Below are 27,491 nucleotides of genomic sequence, written 5' to 3'. Positions count from 1 at the left end.
TTTGTTCTTCAGAAGACTGCCTCGGGCTTGCTCAAGGGCTGGCTGTGGATTCCTCTGCAATGAGATGCTGCAGGATGAAGCTCATTAGGCTTTAGAGGAGCAAACTGTTAGCACTGTATGAGTATATTTGACTTCCTCAATGGAAGTTGCAAATCCCTGAAGGATGGGATTTATTTTCTTATTTCTTTAATTACCTCCCCATTCTTTCCCTCCCCTCCCGGTCCCTCTCTTCCTCTATTGCAGGGCCCCTGAAATGATGCATACAGGAATATAACCAGAGTAAATGATGGCCAATGGATTGGGCATCTTTAGGACTTCATTTATTTATTCATAAACATTATGTGCCAGGATACAGATCATGATGGCCTCTGACCACACAAAACTCATAGCCTAGTCCAAGAGACAGGCAAGTAAGCAGTTAAAAAACAGGAAGGTATGTCATACAGTCCTAAAGGCCTGCATATAAGGGAGTTAAGGCCCAGGGCACTCGGCAGAGCACTCTGTTTGCCAACTGAAACATCCTACATAAGCATTCCAGCTCACGATATGGACCCTTCCCCTTCCTCCCAGTATAATCCTCAGCCTTGCCTACAGCTCCCACCCCCTACTTAGCATGCAAACAGGTCCCTGTCCAAGGGCATTCTCCTGAGTCCTACCATGACTCCAAATCAGGACCACTGACTCTACAAAGTCAAGGTGAGGAAGCAAGCAGAGACAGGAACACCACTAAGCTAGCTCTGCCCCTCCTCCCTGTAACTCGCCCAGCCTGAATGCCTGACCAAAGCCCCTCCCCACTGTTCTTCCCAGCGTTGCCTGGGACAAGTTCAGTAGCCTCACATTTGCATCCCTGCTAGACCTCATTGAAAGTATTTAACTGGTTTTGACGAACAGCCCCCATTTGTTTCTCCTCTGGTTTGAACTGCGTTGCGCTGTCATTCAGAGGAAGGAGAAACAAGCCCATCTCCACCCTTGATCGTACTCTCTCCGAACAATAATTACCTTAGACAATTTGTGGACTGCATCTGGATTTTAAAAAACTAAGAGATACCAGATTACATGCGTCTCGTTTTACAAAATCCCTTTCACTCCATTCCCTGTTTTCTTTCTTTTTCTTTTTAAAAATGTTTTAACCAGAAAATGTGGTATATGCACAATGGAGTATTACTCAGCAATAAAAAGGAATGAAATCTTGCCATTTGCAACTAGGTGGATGGAACTGGAGGGTATTATGCTAAATTAAATTAGTCAGAGAAAGACAAGTATCATGTGATTTCACTCATATGAGGACTTTAAGAGACAAAACAGATGAACATGAGGGAAGGGAAACAAAAATAATATAAAAACAGGGAGGGGAACAAAGCATAAGAGACTCATAAATATGGAGAACAAACTGAGGGTTATTGGAGGGGTTGTGGGAGGGGGGATGGGCTAAATGGGGAAGGGGCATTAAGGAATGTACTCCTGAAATCATTGTTGCACTATATGCTAATTTGGATGTAAATTTTAAAAAATAAAAAAAAACTGTTTTAACTTTATTAAGGAGTAATTGACAAATATATCTATTCAAAACATACAATGTGATGATTTGATATACATATGCATTGGGGAATGATTACCAAGGTCAGGATCATTATAACACATCCATCACCTCACAGAGTTAACGTGTGTGTGCACGTGTGTGGTGACAGCACTTAAGATCTACCCTCAGCAACTTCCAAGTCTATGACACCACGCTATTCACTATCGCCACCACGCTCTACATTCGCCCACAGAACTTCTACTTTGAACTGAAAGTTTGTACCCTTTGACCGACATCACCCATGTCCCCTCCCACCGGCCCTTGGCAATCACCATTCCATTCTCTGTTTCATGAAATTGGCTTTTTTTGTGTTTTAAAGATTCCACATACAGGCGGCATCATACAGGATTTGTCTTTCTCTCTCCGTGACCTTATTTGACTACCTGAATCCTTCTCGGAGTTCTGTTCATGTTCCAGAAGAGCAGTGGTCAGTCATTGAACCAAGGCCTCAACACTGGCCCAACTCTCTGCCAGGTGCTCTTTCCATAGACCACGCCCTCCTGCTCACCCACAGGAGACACAGTGCACACACAACATGGCGCATAGAACGTGCACGTGGTTCTGCATGTCAGGCCTCACCTTCCACCCACTCTGCCACCATGGTCATCACACCTGCTTGAACCCGTGCATCAAAATTGTTGTCATGGAGAATAAAAAACATTGGGACAGCACGATGTAGTCAGGACAGCATCTGTATCAGGCAGTGTTCTCCAGAGAAAGAGAACCAATAGGAGAGGGGTGTGTGTGTGTGTGTGTGTGTGTGTGTGTGTGTGTGCGTGTGCGTGCACATGTGCATGTTTAAGGAATTGGCCTGTGTAATTGTGGGGCAAGTAAGTAGAAACATCAATAAAGCAAGCTGCAAACTCAGGCGGAATATGATGTTGCCATCTTGAGGCATAATTTCTTCTTCTGGGGGAAACCTGTTTTTACTCTTAATGTCTTCAACTGATTGCACGAGGCCCACCCACATTATTGAGGGTAATCTATTTAGTTGAGTGCAGACAGTAAAGGCGTTTACAAAATGCCTTCGCAGCAACGCCCTGGTTAGTATTTTGTTGAATAACTGGGCACTACAGCCTCATCAAGGTGAGCCATACGACTCTCATGTGACCTACAATGCTGTCTCTGACATCTGGAAGGTCTGAGCTAGAAGAGTTTTGGGAAGACAAAAGTGCCTCTTCTCACCAGAAACCGAGATGGAATACAAAAGAAGAATCTCCCTTTCTGTGGCTCAAGGGGAGGGGGACTACTTCCGTCCCATCCTGTCAGGCAGGGCGGTCTGGATAAAACTCTCCTCTTGGGGCACCGCCACCATACCCTCCCTTGGCAGCTGCTTGCCTTGGGGCAGGTACAGAGAAGATGGGAAAAAACACCTGCTGCAAATAGGCTCCCAGACCCCCAAAAATGCTCACTGTCTCATTTCCTTCAAATCCTGGAGCACCAGTGAGCTAGGGCTCCACACTTTCACTCCCCCTCCTGTAAAAATCCCACCCAGGATCGATTTTCTTGATTCACTTATTCCTCACATTTGACAAATAACACCTGCCCTGTTCTAGTGCTTTCCTCTGACTCTGTGTATTAAGAACGTTCAAGATTTTTCTTCTCCCGTGATGGGTACTAAAGGCACAAAAATGCAAAACTGATCACACAGAGGAGAGGTCCCCAGCCACCCATGGCTTTGCGCCAGGCAGAGACATTTTTATTTGTCAAGGGCTGACTGAGGCAGTACAACTTTCATGGAAAGAGTTCTAGCTCTAGAGTCAGATCCAAGGGTCATCTTGGAGCTGCCTTGAACTCTATGTGGTCTTGAGCAAGTATATAACCTCCATGAGCTCTGACCTGAACAGAGGGGTCAGAGGGGCTCAGCGTCTGGTCACTGAGGACCTGTTCACTCACACGTCTGGCTATTGGCTGGGCCTCACCTGCAATGGCCAGAACACCCCCCCCCATGGCCTCTCCACGGGACTGCTTGGACCCCTTACAGTATGACGGCTGACTTCCCACAGCAAGTGTCCCAAGGGAGCCAGATGGAAGACGTGTTGCCTTTTATGTCCTGGCCTCAAGAGTCACAGAGCATCACCTCATCTGTGATCACACATCGGCTCAGATTCCCAGGGAAGGAATACAAGCCTCCACCTCTAGCTGGCAAGTCCCACTGCAGGAATAGCATGTGGGATGGGAGATATTGCTGCAGCCATTTTTGGAAAAGTCCATGTAGTAGGAGGTCTAAGTCACTAGATGAATGAACAAGCTGGCAAGTTAGAATTTGGGACCAGAAGTGAAACCTGACAGATGCTGTACCCTCCTGACTCCAGGTGTTCATTGTGACGAACACAGCTTGTACCCATATCAGGGAACATGGCCTGCACAAAGTTCAAAGCAGGATGTGTCTGGGGTGGGCGGGGGAGACTGCACGCCTGCCCTTTCCTCCCACCCTTGACCCCTCTGCTTCCTCCAAGGCCTGAGCTAGTCTGGTATTTACATCTCCCTATTTTCCACCATAATCTCAGCCTCCCAATCTATAGGCGCTGCTCCCCAGGGTCAGCCCCTTTGACATATTTGCAGAGTATCCTTGCTGCTACAAGTGTGTTCCAAGGAGAGCAGCACTGCCGTTACCTGGGAACTTACTAGAATCTCTCACCACACCCTACACGTATGGAAACAGAACCTGCGTTTTAACAAGATCCCTAAGTGATTCTAAGGCTTCTTAGTTGGAACAGCACCAACAGCACCAGAATAGGGGAAAGAACTCGATTTTAAAAACGCAGGCAAATAGGTTTCAGTTCTGGCTTTGTCCATTTATGAGCTGGGCAAACTCTGGCAAATTATTTAGCTCTCCAACCTTCAGTTTTCCTAATAACTGGGTATCATAGCTACCTCAGACGGGGAGTTCTGTGTGTGTGTGTGTGTGTGTGTGTGCGTATCTATGTGTGTGTGTGTGTGTGTGTGTGTGTGTGTGTGTGGCTGTGTGTGTGTGTGTGTGTGTGGCTGTGGCTGTGACTGTGACTCCCACAGCTGGCAGCCCTTAAAAGTTCAACTCTGAGGGCCAAGAACAGCCTTCAGCCCTCCCGGACCCTGGCTTGGCACAGACTTCCCCCCAAGTCTCCCTTCTGCCATGAGGTCCGTCAGGAGACAGCAGGAGTCCAGCTACAAAGTCAGAACTGCAGGGAGATGGAAAGACAGACATCCCCTCAGGAGTCCCCCTCCTGGGAGAGATCTGTCTCCTGGATCGGTGGGAGGGGCTCAGGGAGCCTGCTCTCCAAGGGAGATGTTATTTATTTTCCCTAATAGACACTGTTTATTACCCACTTACAAGAGTTCTGGCTGGGGCCTCTGTCGCCCTTCAGATTCCGGAAATTAGGTCAATCCCTCTAGAATTTACTTGCACTGGGAAACAAACCTGCCTTGTCATGGCAGCAAGAGGGCCCTGCCAGGGACAGGGTCTCAGTGAGGATTCACAGAATCTCAGTCCCTGCACCCAGGGGCAGTCCCAAGGTCACCAAGGTCACCAAGCTCTTCCCACTGCCAATGCCCAGGTCTACCAGGCTCCAGGTGTGTGTGGTGGGAAGTGTGGGGAGTGTGTGCAGTGGGGAGCTTTACATAGAAATCATACATCAGTACCATTCTGGAAAGCAGAAGAAGGGCTGCTAAAAAATGTTAACAGGACAATAAAATATTCAGCAACTCTAAGCCTTTATTTAAAATATGCACCAAAATGGTTTCATGCTTCCCTCACACGACAAGCATTCAAGTGAAGTTTTAAAAACAGTTATAAGTTGGGGGTGCTTGGGTGGCTCAGTGGGTTGAGTGTCTCTTGATTTGGGCTCAGGTCATGATCCCAGGGTCATGAGACTGAGCCCTATGTCAGTCTCCGCACTGAGCATGGAGTTTGCTTGGGATTCTCTCTGTCTCTCGCTGAGGGCCAAGCACAGCCTTCAGCCCTCCCGGGCCCTGGCTGTCCCTCTGTCCCTGTCCCCCCACTCATGCACACTCTCTTTCTCTAAAATACAGTAGTAATAATAATAATAATAATAATAAGATGATGATGATGATGAAAAGAAAGCTCAGTTCTTACTCTATCAGTACTGAGAGATGTAAGTCCTTCCTTAGATCTAACTTAAGTCTTCCTGCTGTGTGTAACCCGAAGCTAACTGTCCAGCACAATAACTACACAGCAAGAACACAGCACACTGTAGTTCTGGAAGACTATCTCCTGAGGGGGCAGAAAAACCTCTCTACATCTTTTGATTGTCATTCTGTAGGGTCAGGTCCAGGCGTGGTAAGGGTCTTGCTAAGCCCAGCCAGCCTCCTCCCCAACCTAGAGTCCAGACAATCAGCAACGTGGAAACTGACCTTCAGAGGTGGGCACAACGCTGTGGGGACGTTTGATATTTCTTTTTCCTAAAGGAAATTGGCATCGAGGCTACCTAGTGAAGTAGATATAAAAACTAGGGAAGTACTAAACCACAGAGATCAGGGACTTTCTAGAAGGCATATGTTATAGAAAATGACTCGACTGTTAATTGGCAGGATGACCAAGCTTCAATTTCACTTCCGGACCTTGGCCTTTATGTCAACATCTAACGGGTCTCTCGGTTAGCTGTCCTCTATAGTTTGGAGGGTCAAATCTTTGCAATTCTACAGACACTGTCCTCCACAGTCATTTATTAGAATCTTTGAGAACATTCAAACCGAGTGTGCAAGCACTATGTAAATGTTAACAATAATTCATAGCAGCCACTGGAACTGAGCATCCCGGGAGGTCACCCGAGGGTCCTTGGAGTGGGGACACAGAGGTCCAAGCTTGGCCTTCTCTGACTCACCATGGGGCTGTGGGCCAAGTCTCGTCCCCAGCCCAGGCCCGTGAGAGGAACCCATCATCCCCACCTCCCACCTGATGGAGACACGCCAGAGACCAAATGATGAAGTGAGCTCTGGGTGCCTGGAGTGGGAGACGCTGGTGGCAGGTGCCCCGTGGGGGGCCAGGCCTCCTCCACTCCTTCTGGCTGATCCACAGTCACATAATCTGGTTAACTCAGATGAGTTCTGAGGAGTGGGTCCCCACAAGCTGTGGAAGGGCCAGATCCCCATCTTAACAGAAAGGGCTTGCTCTGGTTCTTGCAGAGGTGGACCTGGCTTCTTAAAGGCAGAGGTGAAAGGGGTCTCTCCTAGGGAGGTGGGAGCTCTCAGGTCCCATCCGTCTCTAGGCGATTTGGAAGACTTGCTAAACTTCCATCCCAGACCGAGGGCTGATTATTGGCTACAGTATTAACAGGCCACACTGACTGGCCGAGGGGGTCAGTGTCCATGGCCCATGGCTGATCAGGTTCCCCTCCTGCCTTACCCAGATCTATCTCCACCTGCCCGCAAGTTCTTCCCTACTCTCTGTCCTACCTTCACTGCTGAGTAGCGGTTGCTCTGGAGAGTGCTTTCTAAGCTTCCAACATGCCAGTCACCCGTCCATTTATATGGATGTGCCAACAGGAGAGCCTCCTCTTCCTTCCGGAAGCTTCCACCAGAGGCAGAGCAGGACAAGGAGAGAACAGGAGGGGAAGCTTGCATGACCAGGCAGCCAGCGCTGGGGTGGTTGGGAGAGGAGAGGAGAGGAATTCCTGGCAGACCTGGGGAGGTGGTGCTTACGACAGATGGGGACCTTTGCAAGGTGATACCTGTTCTTCATAGATGCCGAGTCAGACGGTTCGGGTATCTGCCCAAGAACCTAGCTCCTGAGAGCCTTCCTAAGAGATGATATTAAGCCCTTGTGTGTCATTTCACACGATGACATATATGTGCCTATGTGTGATGCAAAAAGAAGAAAGTTCACGTGGACCACTACAAGAGTTCCTATATACAGGATATGCCCATAGAAGTTTCCAGAACCCCAACCTTCCCACCTGGCCTGCCTCACACTCCCAGGTACACCCCCACTCTGTGTTCTCCCCACCCCCACCCTCCATCAAAACGTCCAGGCCTAAGCTCTCCAGCTCACTTTTCATCTGTAGCCCCTGCTGGGGACTTCCTTCCAGGGGCTCTGGGGACTTCTTTCCAGGGGCTCTGTTAGAGCAAGCTCATGTATACAATAAACGGAGTCACTCAGCAGCAGCTGGCGAATGTTTTCAATGAGTTGGAAAATCAGGTTGAATGTATCATGAAATATGGTGCTTACACCGAAGCCCAGACGGGTGGGCTAAGTGCTTTGTGATCAGGGCTGCCTTTACCCATTCCCCGTCAGCCCCTTCGCTTCCCCCGCCACCTCCCCTTCTCCAGAGTTTCTAAAGTTGAAATCTGCCTAAGTATTTTATTAATATCTTGTCAGAGACGCTTCTTCAAGTAAATGGTTCTTTGCCTTTAGGGGCCAGTGTGATCTTTTGCTTATAGCGGGTGTGTTGGCTCGTGCTTGTGCACGACTCTATGAGTGTGTCCTTGTGTGCGCAGGTGCTGAACGAATGTTCATTGATCTTGCGCAAGTCACCGTGCTTGTGTTTTTGTTGGGTGAATTTTTGCGCATCACACACAACTTGGCCTCCGAGGCTACATATGCTCTATTTTCAGTTTCTGAATGTCTCGAGACACACTATTCTGTCCAAATAGATGCACAGAGAGGACACTCGGATTGCTACCAAGATGTACTTTCTTAAAAGTAAAGAACCTCCTCCCACCCCCTCCCACAGCCACAGGGCTTGCAGCACGGGGAAGTCAAGTCTTTAAAGGCCAGCCCCCCACTTCCAAGCGGGGGCAAGGAAGGAAACATACCCTTCCTTCTTTCCTTTCACCTCCCTCTTCTGCCCTCTTCCTAAACTGTCTCTTCCTTCCCAGCCTCCTCCTTCCTTCTTGGTTCTCCCTTCTCCAAAGAGCCAGATGTTAGACATGCTTGACAAGGATCCACACAGCACAGACATGAATGTACAAGAGGGCCACAGAAACTGTCTCCAGCCTTTCATTTCATGGATGAGCAGACTGAGGCTCGGAGATGCTGACAGATTTCTCCCATGTGCCCAAGGAGGTAATAGAGAGCCACAACCAGAGCCTGGGTTTTCCCACTTTCTTCACCACTCTGCCCTGGGGGGTGAGGGAGAGGAAAACCATTTCACAGGCTCTTCCTCACCCCCAACTCAAGCCCCACCCACGTCAGAGCATCTGGATAACATCTGGATAACGGGAGTGTGGCCCGTGAGTGTCACCAATGAGTAAAATGAGTCTAGCATCTGACCTCGGCTAACAGCCCATCAGCTGCTTTCCAGGATGTAAGGACTTCGTAGGATTCTTTCTCCAGTGAGCAGGAAGGAGTGGGAGCTAAAAAATACAGGAGCAATGATCCTGCTGCCATCAGGCCTCTTATGCGACTCAACAGAGGCAACCTTGGTTCCCACATGCCCCCAGCTCTGGCAGAGTGCCAGTGCCAGCAAAACCCACAGAAAGAAATGAGGAGAAAATGCAAGCACAGAATCCCAGCTTTTAGCCCGAAAAAGGACTGAAGACATGACCCTCTAATTCAATTCCTCATGTTGGGCAGGAACTCAGCACAAAGAGGCTCAACGACTTGCCCAGGGTCCCACACTGAACACAGGTTCAGTGTGCATTTCTAGAACATCCTTCTGTTTGCAGACCCTTCCCATCCCTTCTCCCATTTAGAACTGGTCCTTATGACACTTCCGTGAGAGCAATGCTGGGCAAGGCCACAGGTTGGACCTGCCTGCAGATAAAGACACTATTCGAGATCACTCACCTACATGGCCGATAGTGTCCCCACAAGCCTAGCTCAGTTGTCTTTCCTCTTTCTACCACACCCTACCATTCCTCTGTTTCACTGGAGATACAGCACATGTCAGAGACACACAGAGGGAAGAAGCAGGGACACACGGGTGTGCCCAGGACTTTCCCTATGCCTGGGACTCCGCCCCACGAAGCACTGATCTCCCCTGCCTCCTGCACCCAGCCTGTAAAAAGCCAGACTGACCAAGGGGCTGCTGTGAGAATAGGATTCTTCTCCAAAGTCAGGAGCGCCCTCTGCTGTTAGCACGGAGGATTGCATGGCCCCACTTGGGGTTCAGAGACTGTCCTTTGAAAATCAAGCACCTGGCCTACATCTTGCCAGAGAAAGGAGAAAAGGGTCAATAGACATGGAACCAGAAGCCCTTCCTTTTCCTAGGTGTCTAAGCTGAGTCTATTCTCTGAGGACTCAGGGAGGGTGTAGGAATCTGGAAGGAGAAAGAATAGGGCCTACCTTAAGTCTCTGGGGGGAAAATCCTTTCGTTTGGGATTTAGGGCAAAGGTCAAAGCTCTAGCTCCCTGTGCCCTCTGTCCATGTATTTCCAGAAGCTCCTCTCGGTTCAAAGACTGAACTGCACCAATGGAGAGAATGGCCCAATAAGGAGGCCCAAGGAGCCACGGCATCTGTGAAAAGTTTATCACCTTATCAGCCTAAAAGTTCGAAAAATGTTCACTTTGGCAACTCTGAGCCTAGGTCACAGCAGAATGTATCAGCAGAAAGAGTACAGGACTCGGAAACATGAGATCTGTTATGTGCTACTTATTACTCCCCTTTATGCCTCAGTTTCCTCACTTGTCAAATGGCCCTTATAATCCCTGCCTTACAAGTCAGCGCTATGTTCTGCAAAATTCAGTTACATAACAGGTATGGTGCAGCATTAACTAATGGGTATTGTGTCACCCTGTGCATTTTTCCTTCCCAAGAATGGGTAGCCATGGCAGGAAGGTGTGGACAGAGCCACGGCCATCTACCCTGTGCTTCTTCCCTGCCTGGATTCTGGAATGTCAATGGATGAAACCATCTTAGCTCCTGACAACATCACCAGTTTCCCACCTTAAGGCAAGGCATTCTCAAGGTTGGATAAATAAAAATGCTTTTGCGGGGTGGAGAGCAACACTTTCCGTGAAAATCAGATGATCCCCTTAGGCACTGGCCTCCTGGCAAGCAGGGCTGGGAGCCAGGGACACTGTCCCGAGCTGGTCCAGAGAATCTAGAAGGACTGGGGGGGGGGGGGGGGATGCTGCTCAAGAAAGGCAGGAAGGAGCAGGGCTGAAGTCCTGGGGACAGCACAAGGGCCACAGAACAGGGACACGGGGGGAGGAAGGAGGGAAAAGACAGATTTTTCTAAGTTTAGAATTTTCCTGGGGCCAGACCCGAGTTGACTTCACCTGGCACAGAGGTCAAGAGCATGGGCTTCGGCAAGAACTAGTTGCAAGGTGGCATTTCTTCTCTCTTATGCCTAGAACGGTTGCTGAACCTTCACTGACCTCATCCATACACTAGAGCCATTACACCTGCCTTGACACCCGGAAACTGTTTCATCAGTAGGCAGCATCTAGTAAGTGCACACAAATTATTACTGTCATCATTATTGGTGTGACCGTCACTGTCATATCTTATTATGACATATCTTATTTTCTGCATGATTTTCCTTTATTTGAATTTCTGTTTTCTCATCAACAAAAGCGAGAATGATCTTTGTCCCTTCTTAGCACCCAGGGTTGTGGTGGGGAGAGGGAGAGAGGCATCCCAGGTGCATCTGCGGAGGAAGGTTCCAGAGGGACCCAAAATGCTATTATTGAAGGCTAAATGTTCCGTGGCGAAAAGCTGCTGTAGCAATCTTTGCATCCACTTGATTTGAATGGGCACATTACTGTAATGTCCCAGTGCTGCAGTCAGCACGGGAAGGTTGAGCTATTTGTAACCACGAGACACATGAGCAGCATGAAGATCAAATGGTGGAGGGAAGCTCATCTGGCTCACCTGAGAAAACAGGGCTATTTGCTTTGAACACGACTAGAATTGATCCATGGCCACCTGCCTCCGACAGCACTGCCCAGGGCTGCCCGTAGGGAGGGCAAGAGAGACAAGGCGGGGGCAGGGAGAGAGGACAAAGGCAAGCAGACATGCCTCTTGGTCGGACACCAGGAGGGGGAGAGAGAGAGAGAGACAGAGAGAGACAGAGAGAGACAGAGAGAATCCAGTTATAATTCCAACTCCAGTGCCATAATGGATACTGAAAGTCCTGTCTTACACCTGTTGCTCTGAGAACACCATCTGCCCTCCAAAAAGCTTCCCAGACCCCCTCAGATCTGGATTGAGTGCCTCATCCTTGGATTCAAGCTGTTCAGTGAGCAGCCCCAGGCTATTTTGCTCCCTGCTCTCTCATCCAGAGGACAAAAAAACCCTAGGAAGCCGGTCTCCAAGGTTCAGCCAGGGTGGGATGGTAGTGGGGGTGATGCCCTGGACAAGAGGTGGAAACAAGATAGGCAGGATAGAAACATGTCGAGACCCTCCCAAATGTCCCCTGAAGGTTAAGGCTGCCTTGTAGTTACACTGAGCCCTCTCCCACCAGCTAGTCCCTTCGTGGTCTGGTGGGTCCTCCAGCTTTCCCTATCAACACCTCCCTTGATGTTCACTTGAAACTGTCTCCACTATTGAGAGGGGGCTGGGAGGGACATCATCTCGCCTAAATCTAAGTCCCCACAGGATGCCCAGACTCACCTTAGTTTTGTCATCTGTAAACGAGAGCAGCTGTCAATGTGCTCCAAGGACCCCACTCACCCCTGATGTTCTAACCTTCTCAGCCACGCCCTCTGTTCCAACCGCATGCGCGGTGCCCAATCCCAATCGCACTCAGGGCACTGGGCTTCATTTCCCAACCTTCTCTCTCAACTTAGTATCCCTTTGCCCTCCAGGCTAGCAAGGCCCTTCAGTGATGACAATCTGATGGTCACCTCCTTCTCCTCTCCCTCACACCCTATCACACTATGAACTGCCTCCTCACCCATCCCCACCACACTTGCTGCTTCATTTCACTCCCTTCTTTTCTTGTGGCAAAACATACAGGACGTGATACTTATCATTTTAACTATTTGTAGGCATATAAATTGGTGCCATTAGGTACATTCACAGTGGGGTGCCTGGATGGCTAAGTTGGTTAAGCATCTAACTCTAGAATTCCTCAGGTCATGACCTCATGGTTCACGAATTCGAGCCCCGCATTGGGCTCCATGCTGGCGGTGCACAGCCTACTTAAGATTCTCTCTCCCTCCCTTGGGGCGCCTGGGTGGCTCAGTTGGTTAAGCGTCTGACTTCAGCTCAGGTTATGATCTTGAAGTTCATGGGCTCGAGCCCTGCATCGGGCTCTATGCTGAGAGCTTGGAGCCTGCTTCTGATTCTGTGTCTCCCTCTCTGCTCCTCCCCTGTTCTCTCTCTCTCTCAAAAATAAACATTTAAAAAAAATTTTTAAAAAGATTCTCTCTCCCTCTATCTCTGCCCCTCCCCCCCTCTCTGAATAAATAAACATTAAAAAAATTTAAGTGCATTCACAGTGTTTTATATGAGAACTGCTACCTATATTCAAAAGTTTGTCATCCCCAACATAAACTCTGTACCCACTCCCCTTATCCCCATCTACTGTAACCACTGTTATACTTTCCATTTCTATGAATTTTCTATTCTCGATGTGTCATATAAGTGGAATCATACAATATTTGTCTTTCTGTAGCAGGCTTGTTCCACTTAGCGTAATATTTTCAAGGTCCACCCATGTTATGGGATGTATCAAAATTTCATTCCTTTTTATGGCTGAATAATATTCCATTATATGTATACACCACACTTTCCTTATCCATCTGTCAGTGGATATTGGGTCGTTTCTATCTCTTGGCCTTTGTGAGCAGTGCTGCTACAAACATGGGTATACAAATATCTGTTTCCCATTCTCTGGAGTATCTAGGAGCAGAAGTGCTGGGTCACATGGTGATTCTCTGGTCAACTTTTTGAAAAGCTGCCAAACTGTTTTTCCCAGGAGCTGAACCATCTTACATTCCCACCAGCAATGCATGAGGGTTCCAATTTCTCCACATCCTCACCAACACTTGCTATTTTCATCTTTTTATTCTAACTATCCCAGTAGGCATTCAGCTATTTCATTTCACTCTTAACTCCCCTCAACACCCAAGATATTGTAATTTTGTACAACAGTTTTGTAGGACCTGATAAGCAGCCTAATCTTATAGCACATTAATATAAATAATGCAGTTTGACCGGAAGCTCCCAGCAGGCAGGAACTGCGTATGATTCGCCCAAGGCCGCCATCTTGATTTCCACACACTAGGCAGCGCCCAAGGGTGGCATGCAGTGGGCATGACTGTTTTCCTCATGGCTGACGGCCTTAGGTCCCAGAGTCCAGCTGTCTCAGCCCTTCCCACTGACAGAGGCTGGAATGCCACAAGACTCAAAAACAGTTTTCCATGAATAGAGAGGAAAAGGACTAAAAGAGGATTTTTAAAAAAGTTGGACAACATTGAGGCTGAAAGGGCAGGCCCCAAGAGTGCAAATGGGGAGAGAAGAGAGATTGACGGAGGGAACTAGTCACACAATCAATTCTCCAGAGAGGCAGATTCTGTAGGCTCCTTTTGAGCACCTGATTCTTATGCCTCACAGATCTGAGCTGGAAAATTGCAGAGATGCTGCTGCTGGACCCCCTACCACCCTAGCCCCAAACCAGCTACCGTAAATTGAGGGGGGTGAAGTAGCCCCTGGGCTCCTCCTCAGGTGCCCCCAAGAGCTCCAGCTCAGGCCCCAGCAAACTGGAGAATACAGCTGTTGTCAGTGTCACTGCGGGCCCTTTGGGGGTGCAGACTGCTCCGGAGTGGGAGGGCCTAGAAACACGGCTGCAGAGGGACCTGTGCGGTCCGGTTAAGTAGTCAATGGCTACGCCCCTGCTTCTTCTTGTCTGGACAGCCATGCAAAAGGCTGAAGAGATGCTCAGAAGCTCACTCACCCCAGGGCGGGATAAGGGAGATGCACGGAGACAGACATGATGAACACCAGCAAGACAAGAGAGGGGACTGACAGCAAGCACGCATGGGGGCAGAGGCAGGAACGGCACACCGGTCAAAGGCAAATCAACTGTGTAGGTCTACATGACCAAGCTTTCTCTCTCCCCGTCTCTCTTCCAGTTACTATCAAAGCAAAATTTATGAAGGGCTCGAGGCATTGGATATTCCTTGTATTTCAATCTAACTTTTTGCAATCTCAAGTGAACAGCTTGGCTGCTTCTGCCTGTCAGGGAATTTAAATTGCAGATGGGACGGTGAGCCAGCCGCCTTGTACAGGAGCAGCCCCGCTGGTGCGCACCATCATTGCCTAGCAACCAGGCTGGGGAGAACTTTATGAAGCAGCAGAAAGTTCCACTCTGGAAAGTGCCCTTGACCCAAGGCACCTCATGGGAAAAGAGGGAGTTTCCAGAGAGGGGATACAACCAGGTAAGAGGTCTGCTCATGTCACAACGGGGTCAAGGAATGCAACCAGGGAACCAACCAGCATGGCTCCCCCCAGCCACCATCATTAGTGTACCCACCTTTGACACAGAATTCCCACTGGTCTCCGCATGATTTTTGACATTCCATTGTTCGAGAGATTGTTTTAAAACCAAAGATGACTCCCTTCTTCTCTAGGTGGTCTTCACCCCTCGCACACCAACAGTGAGTGGAGAGAGATGGGAATGGATAATGCCAAGACACTAACACTCACACAACACACATACATACACACAGTCACACACATAGATAGGCAGGTGCTTACGCTGCTGAAGAACAAACCGCCAGCAAGTACCCAGAGCAGACTAAAAGGAGGAGCAAACCTATTAAATTTGCTTCCATTTGGATCTCACTTCTCCAGGATGGAATGTGTGTGATTATGGCTTTTGACCGTGATCAGAGTCAGTGTTGACTCAGTAAAGCGTTAGCTGAACTTTAGCATCCTAGTCTGAAAGGAAAGGACACACCAATGTGCTTAAGATTGTCATCAAGGCATATGCTTTTACTTAAACAACCAGCTTGGAGAATAAAATGTAAAGAGTAGCCCAATGTGTCTGTTTGGCCAAGTGTGCACATACCAGTGTTCCACCAGCTTTGAGGCATAACGTACCCTCTGCACATACTCGTGGAAAGACAATGTCACATCAGTCACCCCCCTCTAGCCTGTGTCCAGGAGACAGCTAACGTATTTACCGGCTTCCTATCATGGGTTGAATTTGCACCCCCTCAAAAAAAGAGAGAGAGATGCTGAAGTCCTAACCCTCCAGTACCTCAGAACACGACTTTACTTAGAAAGAGGGTCATCACAGATGTAATTAGTTAAAATGAGATCATATTGGGATAGGGCATCCAATATGACTGGTGTACTTCTAAAAAGAAAGGACGGCTACACGAAGACACAGAGACACAGGGACAAGGCCACGAGAAGATAAAGGCAGAGACTGGAGTGATGTAGCTGTAAGCCAAGGAATGTCAAGGATGGATGGCCACCATCAGGAGACAGGAAGAGGAAGGAAGGATTCTCCCCTACAGGTTTCAGAGGGAGCATGACCCTGCCAATACCTTGATTTTGGACTTCTAGTCTCCAGAACTGTGAGACGACACAGTTCTATTATTTTCAGCCACCTCGTGTACAGCAAATAATACAATTTGCATTGCATTATTCTGTTGAAAGGGACCAGAAAGGCCCTGACAGTGACAGCATAGTGTGAAACAGGAATGAGTCTGCACACAGGACAGAGCTCAGGCCTTCTGAATGCAGATGCTGGCATGGAGCTTGAGGGCTTGAAAATCTCTGTGACATGAGCCAGAGACATGGATGATGACTTTTTGGCTAAATTGTTATTTTTTCATTAAACGTCCATTCCGTAGACGATCTATGGACTTTGAGCATACTGTCAGGGGGCAGTGCTTTCCAGAGTGCTAAGGCTGGTGGAGGGCCAGGAGCCCTTGCCCTTGTCTTCCTCAGACCTATCTGTCCCCCTCACTGAGCACTCCTCAGATGTTGGCCAGTCCTGTCATTTAGCTTGTCCTGCTTCTCCAGGACAGTGAGCATCTTCCAGGGCTGACACCACGCTGTATCCTTCACTGGATCCCACAGAGTAATGTGCATGGCAAACTGATGCATGGAGCATACAAACATAAAAATCACGATCGGCACAAAGACTCCTAGTCAGTCACCAATGTAATTAGTCCCTGAACCCATTCATTTCTGAACTCTTATTACTGCTTTATTATCAGTACCCCATTCGATGTGAAAATAATTGTATTTTTTTTTCTTTTAACTAATTCAAGGTATGTTCACACTGGATGGAATTCAGTGAGGCAGGTCTAGTGGGTGTGATCAGCCCTGAGGTCAGAGACAGAGACAAACATGGGATCCAAGCACCAGACCACTGAAGAAGCTGACGTGCACGCAATCAAGCATTGGGAAAAGATGGTTCTAGACCCTTTCACTTCCCCTGCCTGAGTATACGTGTCACCAGCCTGGTAAATGAAGGCATTTGCACCTTTAGCATTGTTTTTCTTTAAGTATAACTTATTGTCAAATTGATTTCCATACAACACCCAGTGCTCATCCCAACAAGTGCCCTCTGCATATGAGTCTTTGGCCTTCAATCTCTCAGCTGTCGTAGACACAGGAAAGCATCACCCAGCCCCTTCTTCTGTGGTCAGCAGAAGCCCCTGTAGCCAACAGCTCCTCCAAGGTCAGCCTCGGCTAAGGGGGTCGAGCGAGGCATGGGCATTGAAGGATGGGTCATTGCCTCCCTTACTGTCATTTCTCACTTCAGAGCCTCCAGGTGTTTGGGGACCCACATCGCAGATTTAGTTCAACTTGCACCTCTTCCCAGCCCTAATTCCTCCCCCTTCCTCCACAGGTGCTAATCCCTAAAAATCATCTTGCCACCCAAACTCCACCCCAGCATCTGTGTCCAGATGGCCCACACTGTAAACCAACTTGCTCCTTTTTTAAAATTGTGGCAAAATATGCATAACATAAAATTCACCATTTTAATCAGTTTTAAGTGCACAGTTCAGGGGCAGCAAGTACATTCATAATGTGTAACTATCATTGCCATCCGTCTCCAGGACGTTTTCATCCTCTGCAACTGAAACTCTGTACCCATTAAACACCAACTCCCCACTTCTTCTCCCCCAGAAACCACCATTCTACTTTGTCTCTATGAATCTGGCTTATGGCACTTAGTGCAATGGATGAGTCTCCAAGATTCATCCATGCCATAGCGTGTGTTAGAAAACCCTTGCTTTTTAAGGCTGGATGATATTCCATTGTATGGACGCACCACATTTTATTCATCCATTCATCTGTCGATGGATACTTGGGTGGCTTCCACTTTTAGCTACTGTGAATAATTCTGTGCATATATGCTTTTATCTCACACCAGCTCACCCATATACAAATGGGTCTGCCTAGTCCCTTTGAGGGTGACCAAGAGGTAAGAGGAATGGCAGGCATCTTCACAATGTCCTAATCACGAGGCAAAAAGGGGTGAATGCTCCAGTCCCCCACCACCTAAAGGATGGTTAGCTGGCAGTTCTTGGGAACTGTGGACAAATGGACAACACAATATTTGTTCTCCAAGGTGCAAAAAGTACACAAGGTGTAGACGTGAGGAATGACAGAAAAGCAGCAGCTCAGAAAGGAAGGGCTCACGTCCCCAGTCCTTTCTGGGCCATCTTCCCCCCTAGAACACTGCCTGTGACATTCCCTGCAGAGGTGACAGGAGGTGGACAAGGGGCTCCCCACTCTGCAGTTTGCCTTGCCCAGCATCCCCATCCACACAGCCCAGGGGAGACCAAGGACGATCGATATATTCAACATAATAATCCCTGACCTAAGGGGAAAAAAATGACTGAATGCCTTAATCCAAAAACAGTTTGGAATGCCTGATGGGCTCCAGGCACAGTGCCAGGCATATGCAACGTTGCCACTGAGACCACCGTTCCACGAGCCGGGGAACCCACTACCTAGGTCTCCACATAGAATAGGGTGAATAACCCAACTAGGCACAGGATAAATGCCCTAGTATGTGTCCTCTCTGGGGGGATAGACTATCCCTGCACCACGGACCTATGTTCCTTGACTTCAGGGCACTCCCCGATTCCTTGCCCTATCTAGTCATCCATGCAGTCATTTCATAGTTTTGTTTTCATCTGCCAGGCACCGGGTGGAGGAGGCAAAGGTGAGAATGCCTGTCCAAGTGGGTGAGAGGAACCCCACACACATGATGAGAAATGTGGCTAAGTGATGAAGATCTGCTCTCATCTCAAAACTCAATCAGAGCCTCTGGCCCGAGTCCAGAAACATAAGCACACATAGCCCCCTGCACCCATGGCGTCAGCAGTCAGCGGGTTTGGGAGCGCCACCTCCGGCTGCTCTCAGTCAGAGACCTTGGGCTGATCAGCATTGTTCAACCATCAAGAGAGCAGCACGCCAGCCCTGACCTTCAGAGGCTCCCCCACTACATCCTAATGCCCGCCTCTGCACCACATGGCCCCTGGTGAAGCCTCAAGGACCACCCATCCAAGGAGGGAGTTAGCCGACAGTTGTCATCCCCCAAAGGAAGGCATGCGAGCTTCCCCTCTGTCCCAGAAATCCCACTGCCTGTTGCAAGCCAGACATGATGTATAGGAATAATAAGGCCCCCTTGAATTCCGCATTAAGTGCTGTCAGCAAATCACATGATTTCTTTTTCAATATTGTACATATCTGGTCCCTGGAAAATGATGAGGATGCCAACTCCCCCCAGTTGTATGATAAGCAGGGAGGCACGACCCCTCCCCCAGAGCCAACTCTGAGCAAATGCAAGGAAAGGAAGAGGGAGAGACTGCCTATATGTGTGTTCCCGCATCTCACACTTGGTGCCTGCCCGCTTCTGACTGCCTTGCAGAGAAGAGAGGGTCCACAAACTTCCCTATCTGGTACCTCCTTCCAGCCAACTTTCCATGGCTTCCATGAGAGCATGGCTGCTACATAAATGTCACGCGCTCAGAGTCGCCTTCCCAACCTCCCCATCTAAACCAGGTCCCCTCCACGATTCTCCCTCCGAGCCCCTGCATTTCCATTCCTGGCTTCCCACCTGTTTGCTTGCTCAGTGCATCGCTCATGAGACACCATGCCTAGTGAGGGTGGGAACCATGCTGTCTTGTTCACAATTCAACTTGCAGGGCCCACTACATTGCCTGGCACACAGGTAGGCGCTCAGGAACCATTTGCGGAGTAACCTCATAGTAAATGCTCAGAAAAACCCTGCTCTGGTGAGTTGAGCCACATTTCCTAGAGTCATCAGCACGTCTAGAACTTCAGCATGCATCAGAACTACCTGGAAGGTTGGTTCAACCAATGACCACCGGTCCTGCCCCCAGGTTCCAATTCAGTAGGTCTAGGTAGGGTGGGAGGGTCTGTGTTCATGTTTCCAACCAGCTCCCGGGTGGATGCGGTGCTGCTTGTCCAGGGGCCCCACTTCAAGGATCACACCCTGAGAGAACTGGCCATAAATGCAGACACTCTTCTCCTGACCCTCTGTCTTCTAGTCGGAGCTGTCTGTGTGAATACAAGTGACAGAAGCAGACAACTGGGTTCTTCAGGACCAATCTGTGCAATCAGAATATTATGCCTATCCCCAATAGTGGGAAGGTAAATTGAGGCCAATGGATGCAAAGTGAGGTGAGCTGTTCAGGAAGTCGTGGCAGAAAAGGCATAGAACCCTGTGTACCAGATACACAGCTTCCTATTCCAATCAGTGAGCTGCACTTTTCTGACACCAACTGTAGAAATGAGTTGGCTTCCAAGTGGCTTATTAGAGAACAAATTATTCCCTGTTTTGCCACTCTTTCCATTTGAGTTAATCTGCAAGTCTAAAGTCCAAGCAGGTGCCAGAGTTATTCCTGCAACTGGCACCAAATTGCATTCAGAAAGCACAATTAGCACTTCGTTAATGTGCCTCAAAATGGGATAATCTACATATTACCCAAAGGCGGCCTCGGTCCCCACTGCACTTTACCTTAATGTGCCAACGTACAGGTTGCCCTGCTAACAGGCCTTTGCAGACCCTAGCATTTGCCAGGCAGCAGTCCCGGCCTCCTCAATTGCACAGAGCAAGAAGGACGCCCTGGCGATTGAGATGAAGAACCCTAGATGCATTCTCTCTGCTTCTTCTTCCTGTTCTTTCTCTTCTTGAACTATTCAGGCCACGCACCCATGGGGATGGGGAGAAACGTAGGCACCTGGGCCGGGGCGGAGGGGAGGTGCAGAGGCCCAGAATGGGGCGTTGGAGGCCAAGTGGAGAGAGGAAGGCCCCGCCGAAGGGCAGCTCAGTTCAGGGTTTGGAGCCTGAGCACCGTGAGGGGTTTCTCATGAGACGCTGGGGTGCCAGGGGAAGCCTGGCCTGGGCTGTTGGAGCTTCAGCCAGGTGATGAGCTTGAGGAGGTGAGAAGAGAGTCCCTGCAGGGGCAGCGGGCATGGGGTGTGGGAACAGCTGAGCACTGGGAAGGGCTTCGAACCAGGCTGAGGCAACAGCACAGCAGAGTCTGGGAGGCCAAGCCAGATGAGGAGAGCATCCGTGCCACGAAAGGGTGTCAGGAGCAATGGAAGATTGATTACATACAGGGCTGCCAATCAAGTAAGAAAATATGTTAGAAATCACAGGAGCCAGATTTCCCACTATTAGAGAAGGAAGCTACAAATGCAAAAAGGAAGAAAACTACAGTGAATTCTGAGGTGCTAGATTAGAATTTGGGAATTGTACGCGAATGCATGGTTTTTAGTCTATCAATAGAAAAATACATACATACAGACACAACTGTGTAAGTACACGTATCTGCATATAAACGCACGTGCAGGTACTTCTTCGCTCTGTCCACCAAGAGGGTCTGGGAGCCATGCCAATACCAATGAGCATACTTAGCCCCCAGATCTTGGTTTCTTGGTATCACTGTCCACTGAAAGGAACCAGGGTCCTTGGACAACGGGTCATTCCGGCCAGGAGCAGGGAGAGTGCAAGATGAACCTGGGCATCCCACTACACCAGAAGTAAGGAAGTACTCAGAGAATGGTAGGGACATCTGAGAAGGATACCAAAGCCAACTTGGAAGGACTCCCACTGGGCAGCTCTAAGACTATGGGAGTATCAAAATAAACAACAATAAGTTACCATCCACTGATGAAAATATGAAACCATGAGTTCATACTACTATAGATAAATGAACAAATTGAAGTTTGGTAAAAAATGGGCTATTTACCTAATCACAAAATATCTCCACACATTGCTATTACAAAGGGGAAGAGAGTCACTTTGCATTGGTGAAGGGAGGCACACACCACCTTAAGCAAGAAATAGAAGTTAGTATCAATAGGATGGAGACAAATCAGAATTTTGCACCACCCGCAAAGATGCAATGCGTCCCATAGGCTCTCCCACTCTGAGGCACATTAACGAAGTGCTAATTGAGCTTTCTGAATACACAGCAAAAACTGACTCACAGCATCACTTCATGAAACTCCTGCCAAAGATGCATAGTCTGAATCTAATCATGAGAAAACATCAGACAAACCCAACGTGAGGTACATTAATCAAAATAGTTGGCCTGGAGTCTTCCAAAGTGTCAAGGTCTTGAGAGTTAAGAAAAGACTGGGAGTCTGTTCCAGATTCCAGGAGACTGGGGGGACGTCCCAGTGAAATGCAGTGTATGAGCCTAGACTGGATCCTTTTGCTATAAAGATTATCGCTGGAGCAGCTGACCAGGGTCTGAGGATTAGAGGTTAGTGATGTATCCATCTATTTCCTGCATTTGATGATTGTTTATGGCCATATAAGGGCATGTCCTTATTTGTAAGATATATAAACTAAAGGGTTCATGGGTCACGGCCATTATGTCGGCAACAAACTTGGAAATCATTCAAGAAAAAGAAAGGTTTTTTGCACTGTACTTGGAGCTTTTCTATATGATTATTTCCAACAAAAAAAAAAATTCAAGAAACTCTAGCAATGATGACCGCAAAAGATCGCAGTCTCCTTCAGCCAACATTGTCTGGCCATGCTCTCGATGAGCTCAGTCTGCCTGGGGACTGAGTGAGTCAGCCTCATGCCACTGCAGGGAGGTCATCACGGCCGTGCCCACTGTTAACTGTATCCTGAGTATAAGAGTGGCTGAGGGGACGTTGGTGGATTCTGTGCCTTCCAGGAGACCTACACTGATTTTGGGAAGGATTCAGACTACTCAAACTGGGAAGACGGAAGCCTCTATCACTGACATGAGCACTGGGTCTTGGGAAGGAGAACACGATCCTGGTGTCCAGTCCCGTGTCTGGTGCTCATGGATGTTCTGCCCTCCTCGGCTGCACGCTGAGAAGCTCTGTGCCCTCCTCCTTCTCCTGAGGAAGACTGGCAGGGCAGGACTGTCTACGCTGGAGCATATACTGGAAACCAATGTGCTCCTCTCAGGGCTCTGACCTCCTCCCTGCCAAGGATGAGAAGCCTCCTTCAGTGTAGACTTGAGTTCACACCTGTGTGCCACAGTGTGAACACAGCAACCACTGACTGACTCACACCCAGGACAGAGTAACCAGGTGGCGAGGGGTCTGAAAACCATTGGTGGGAAGAGAAGACGCAGGCGAGATGAGGCATCTGCCTTTCAATATTTCAGGACACGGCCCAGGGAAGAGGTTGGATTTTCCTTGTATGATTCCAGATTAAGAACTAGAGCGGGGGGGACCTGAGTGGCTCAGTTGGTTGAGCACCCAACTTTTGATTTCGGTTCAGGTCACGATCCCAGGGTTGTGGGAGCCAGTGTCTTGTCAGGCTCCCCAGTGCTGTGTGTGGAACCTGCTTGGGATTCTCTCTCTCTCTTTGCCTCTGATCCTCTCTCCTGCTCACACTCTCTCTCTCTCTCTCAAATTAAATAAATAAATAAATAAATAAATAAATAAATAGAGCCAATGGAGGAAGCTGAAAGGGGGTGGAGTTGAGCTCCACATAAGGAAGGAATTTTCTAGTACTGGATCTCTCTGTGGGCTGAGACCCCGGCAGTGGGCAAGCATCCACTGAAAGACCACCCATGACGGGAGCCGCAGCTATGACCTCTCCAAAGTCAGGATTCCAGGGAAGACCACCTCACCCCGGCAGGGCGCAGAGTAGGAAAAGGAGCCACAGGCTTCGTGAGCAGAGTGAAGGTGGACATTCCTGGGCTTTGCTCAGGCCAGTAGGACAGTCCCGTGAAGTCAGAGCACCCCTCTCTCACCAGCAGCACACGCTCTGCCACCCCCACCCCCGCTTCTCCAGCGTCTAAGGCGAGTAGACACAGCATAAATGCTGAGGTCGGCATTTCGGAGAAAGAATTGGGACTTCATAGCACATCAATGCACCATGTCTAGGACTTCGTGACCTCCCAGATGTGTCGCTTCCCCCCTCCCACCACCACCACCGTGGAGGCTACCCTGAATCCCAGCTTGGCCCATAGTCCAGCCTGTTCCCAAATATCTCTGGCAGCTCCAAAACATAAGGCGGGTCACCTACCTAATAAACCTTGGCCCCAACCCTCCGTTACCAGTTTCTCCTACTCCAACCCTTGACTCACTGTCCCTTAGGCATCATACAGGTGAACAAGGTTCAGGCTGCAAGTTACAGCTCCTAAGTGGGGCAGGAGACTGTGCTCTGCCTCCCATGTCACCAAGAGCTGGGGAAAACAATAAAAGGACACGTGAGTCCCTGGAAAGAAAGAGTAGATGCTGCAAGTCTTGTCATCACCATGGTTCACTTGGAGACCAAGTTTAGGCCAGCGTGGAAAGTTTTCCATGGACCTGTCATCCACTGACGAGTCCGGCAGATACATATATAAAGTATGGTCTCCAATTTGCATTCACTGCTTCAGTTGGATTGATTAAAAGAAGCAGACGCCATGATTTAAAGAAGGCAGAGGAAGGGGCTTTTCAATAGCACGTGGTGGAGATGATGTTAGAGTTTATTAGATTGTCACATTGGATACATTATTCCCCAGGGGCCTGAATAAAGAATTAGAGCAGCAGCGAGATCTTATTTGACATTTGATGTTTCAATTTCCCAGGCAACATTATGCCTGTTGAATTTTCAGCTTGGATGCAGTACTAAGCCGACTCGCATGGCCAGCCCCTCCCTCCTCAACACCCCCACTACGAGTTTTAAGGAAGGGCCAGTTCAGACTTATTAGACATTGTTATTATTCAACTTATACCCCACCCCGATCCACCGGCACAAATCACTTTTACATAACTCATGGATTCACGTCACATATAGTTAGCAGATTTGTGTCTCGGAGTTTATCTAGCGGCAAAGCCCAAAGTTGAGAACAACTGACAGCCGGACATTTTTTTTTTTTCTGGAAACGATGCTTAATTTACTTATATACTATTTCCGCCACACTGTGTGTTGCATGAGACTGCTAACTGATAACCCCTCTCTGTGGCATCATGTGCCCAAGGTGGAAACACCAGCGAACGTGCCCCTGGCAAGAGAGGACAATGGGCTGAACTGGCAGACCCGAGCCCTGGCCTCCGCCTTGGCTCTGCCTCTAACTTGCTCAAAACCTCTAGAAAATTCCCTTGACCTTCCCTGCCTCTGTGATCATACCTGTTCTATTCACTTCATAGAGGAATGGGGAAGAGGTAATGAGATCGTGGATATGAAAGTGCTCAGAAAAACAGGCAGTGCCTGAAATCCATCAGGTTAGGTATCATGTAGGTAGGATCAGGTTTAGAAAATGGGGTTTGAACACCGGGCTATAAAACAAATGTATCTGAGCCACACTCTGACCTCACTCCTCATTTTAGAGGCAAGAATGTGGGTACCAAGGGGTGTCAGGTGGGGCCAGTCAGGTTTGCATGAAACACTAAAGGCTCACGTTACACCTGAATGTCCACCCAATGACCATCGAGCTTCTGCTTGATTATCTGATTTGACAGGGATCTCACTTCCTCAAAGGTAACACCTTCCACCTTTGAAAGGTTTAGGCGCCTTTTCAGAAACACGAGGAAGGGGAAGGAATTTGTGTGGCCTTTTTTCTTCCAACCACTGGTCCCAGTGATAGTTAACAGTGCCCCGCAGACTGCATCTGCTCCCTCTTCCGTGCGGTACTCGGTCGGCTAGTTGTTCTCTGTCACACTCCTCCCGTCTGGGTATCCCTACGTTCTTTGTTCACCCCTCATGTGAGTCCCTCTGTCATCCTGGTTACCCTGCAATCAACATGCTCTAATTTGTCCAGAACTGACTCCAGGCTCATCTTTGCCGTGGCCACCTTGTCCTTGGCAGTTGACAGGACATTCAGGACCTGTTCGGTCACCTTCAGTCTGAGCAGCTACCGTCAGCGGCTCTTTAAATTCAGCAGTAAGCCGGGGGGGGGGGGGGGGGGTCAGGCATGGACAAGTAGAGCCTCACGAGTTCCTAGTCCACTGCTGATACCTGGCAAAAAATTAAGGCCTTGAAACAACCCAGAGAGGCAGATACAGAGTCTTCAGCTTGGCTGGGCGCTGGTCAGGGGCCCGCCCTCCTCCAAAGAGGCACCCTGCACTTGTAGAAGATGGAAGGAGAGACCCGTTGCCATGGAGACCATCGGGCAACCTAGACTGCCTGCAGCCTGTGAGGAAAAGGCACTGGGAAGGATCACAGTGAGATGCAGGAATTCACCCACAACCACCACTCACCCCGCCATGAGCAGTTACCTAAAGCAAGCAGCACCTGGGCAGTCTCCACCATGGCCCAGGAGGGGGCACAGCTGACGTGAGACATTCTGTAGGAGGTGGGAGGCCTTCGGGGGTGTGCCTGTGATAGGGGTGTGATGTGTGTGTGTGATGACACAGCAGCAATGCCTCCTTGGACAAAGCTTCTTTTTCGGGGGCACAACAGTGATATTAACCCTCTTGGAGCAGCTGGAGGGTGGTGACTTGAGGCTTAGCTGGTCACTTGTTTGTGCCCCAGAGCACTCTGCACACGCCTCCCATTAGCACTAATTACACAGTGCTCTAATTATTTGTTTAGACATCTGGCTCCCCCACTGGAGCAGCTCCAGCCCAGGGGCTCCATCTTGTGTTTCTGTCCCTGATTCTCAGCACTACTACGTGTCCCCGGCACATAGTAGGGGCACAGTGGGTGTTGCCTGACTTACTGAACCTCTGCCAAGGGCAAGATCAGAGTAGTCTGGATTTAAAACAGCAGCACCCAAGATCAAGGCTCAGTTCAAGCAGCATCTGTGGGGCTCCTGTTACATTGGGGCACAGAGCTGTAATGCAGCCAACCGTCACGGGGCACACGCCGAGCTAGAGGAACACACAGACTGCAACCCTCCCTCCCTTGTGACAGGGACACAGCCGCAGAGGCAAGCATGATGTGCTCTTGTCACAGCACTCGCTAGGAGAGAAACCCAGAAGACCTCACCACTGGGGCGTCCATTTTGCAGGTTACCAAGGGAAGGATTGGTCTCATTTCACATTCATCTAGTTGTTTCAATTTACATACAGTGCAACCACTCTTTTTGGTTGTACGGGTTGATGCATAGATTTTGAGTTAACTACGGGAGATACAGAACCAGTCCATCACGGGTCTATTTTATTTTGCTCTGTTAAGTAACTCCCGTATTTTATCTGGTCCCATTTTTGTGTCCTATCTGCTCTTAGAGACCTGTAACTGCAAACTGAGTCAGTTCTGTCCAGTAGCCTAATCATATCTGCCCCTAACTCTGAGTCCTATTTGACATTTCAAAGCAAAAGAGGACAGTGCAGGAAAAAGAAGCAAGGTGAGGTGTACCCACTTACCCTGAGAAAGGACTTTTCCTCTAGAATCGTTGGAGCCAGAGCAGGAATCCCATGAGGATGAACTTTGCCCTACACCACTGGTGAGCTCCTGAAAAGTTACACCTGATTCCAATTTTATCAAACTATCTACCAGTCTGTGTTTCTGCTGGTCACCAACCCTCGGCCCCTTTTCCCTCGTCCTCCCACCCCCTCTCCCCATGCACTCCTCAGGGTTTCAGGTAAGCAGAAAATTGATAAAATTGCTTGCAAATAAACTTGAATGTGGTGGAGAAATTGCTATTATTTACAGGG

Source organism: Prionailurus viverrinus, chromosome A2, assembly GCF_022837055.1.
Source record: "Prionailurus viverrinus isolate Anna chromosome A2, UM_Priviv_1.0, whole genome shotgun sequence".
In the NCBI taxonomy this organism is placed as follows: domain Eukaryota; kingdom Metazoa; phylum Chordata; class Mammalia; order Carnivora; family Felidae; genus Prionailurus; species Prionailurus viverrinus.
This window is presented reverse-complemented; position numbering follows the sequence as displayed.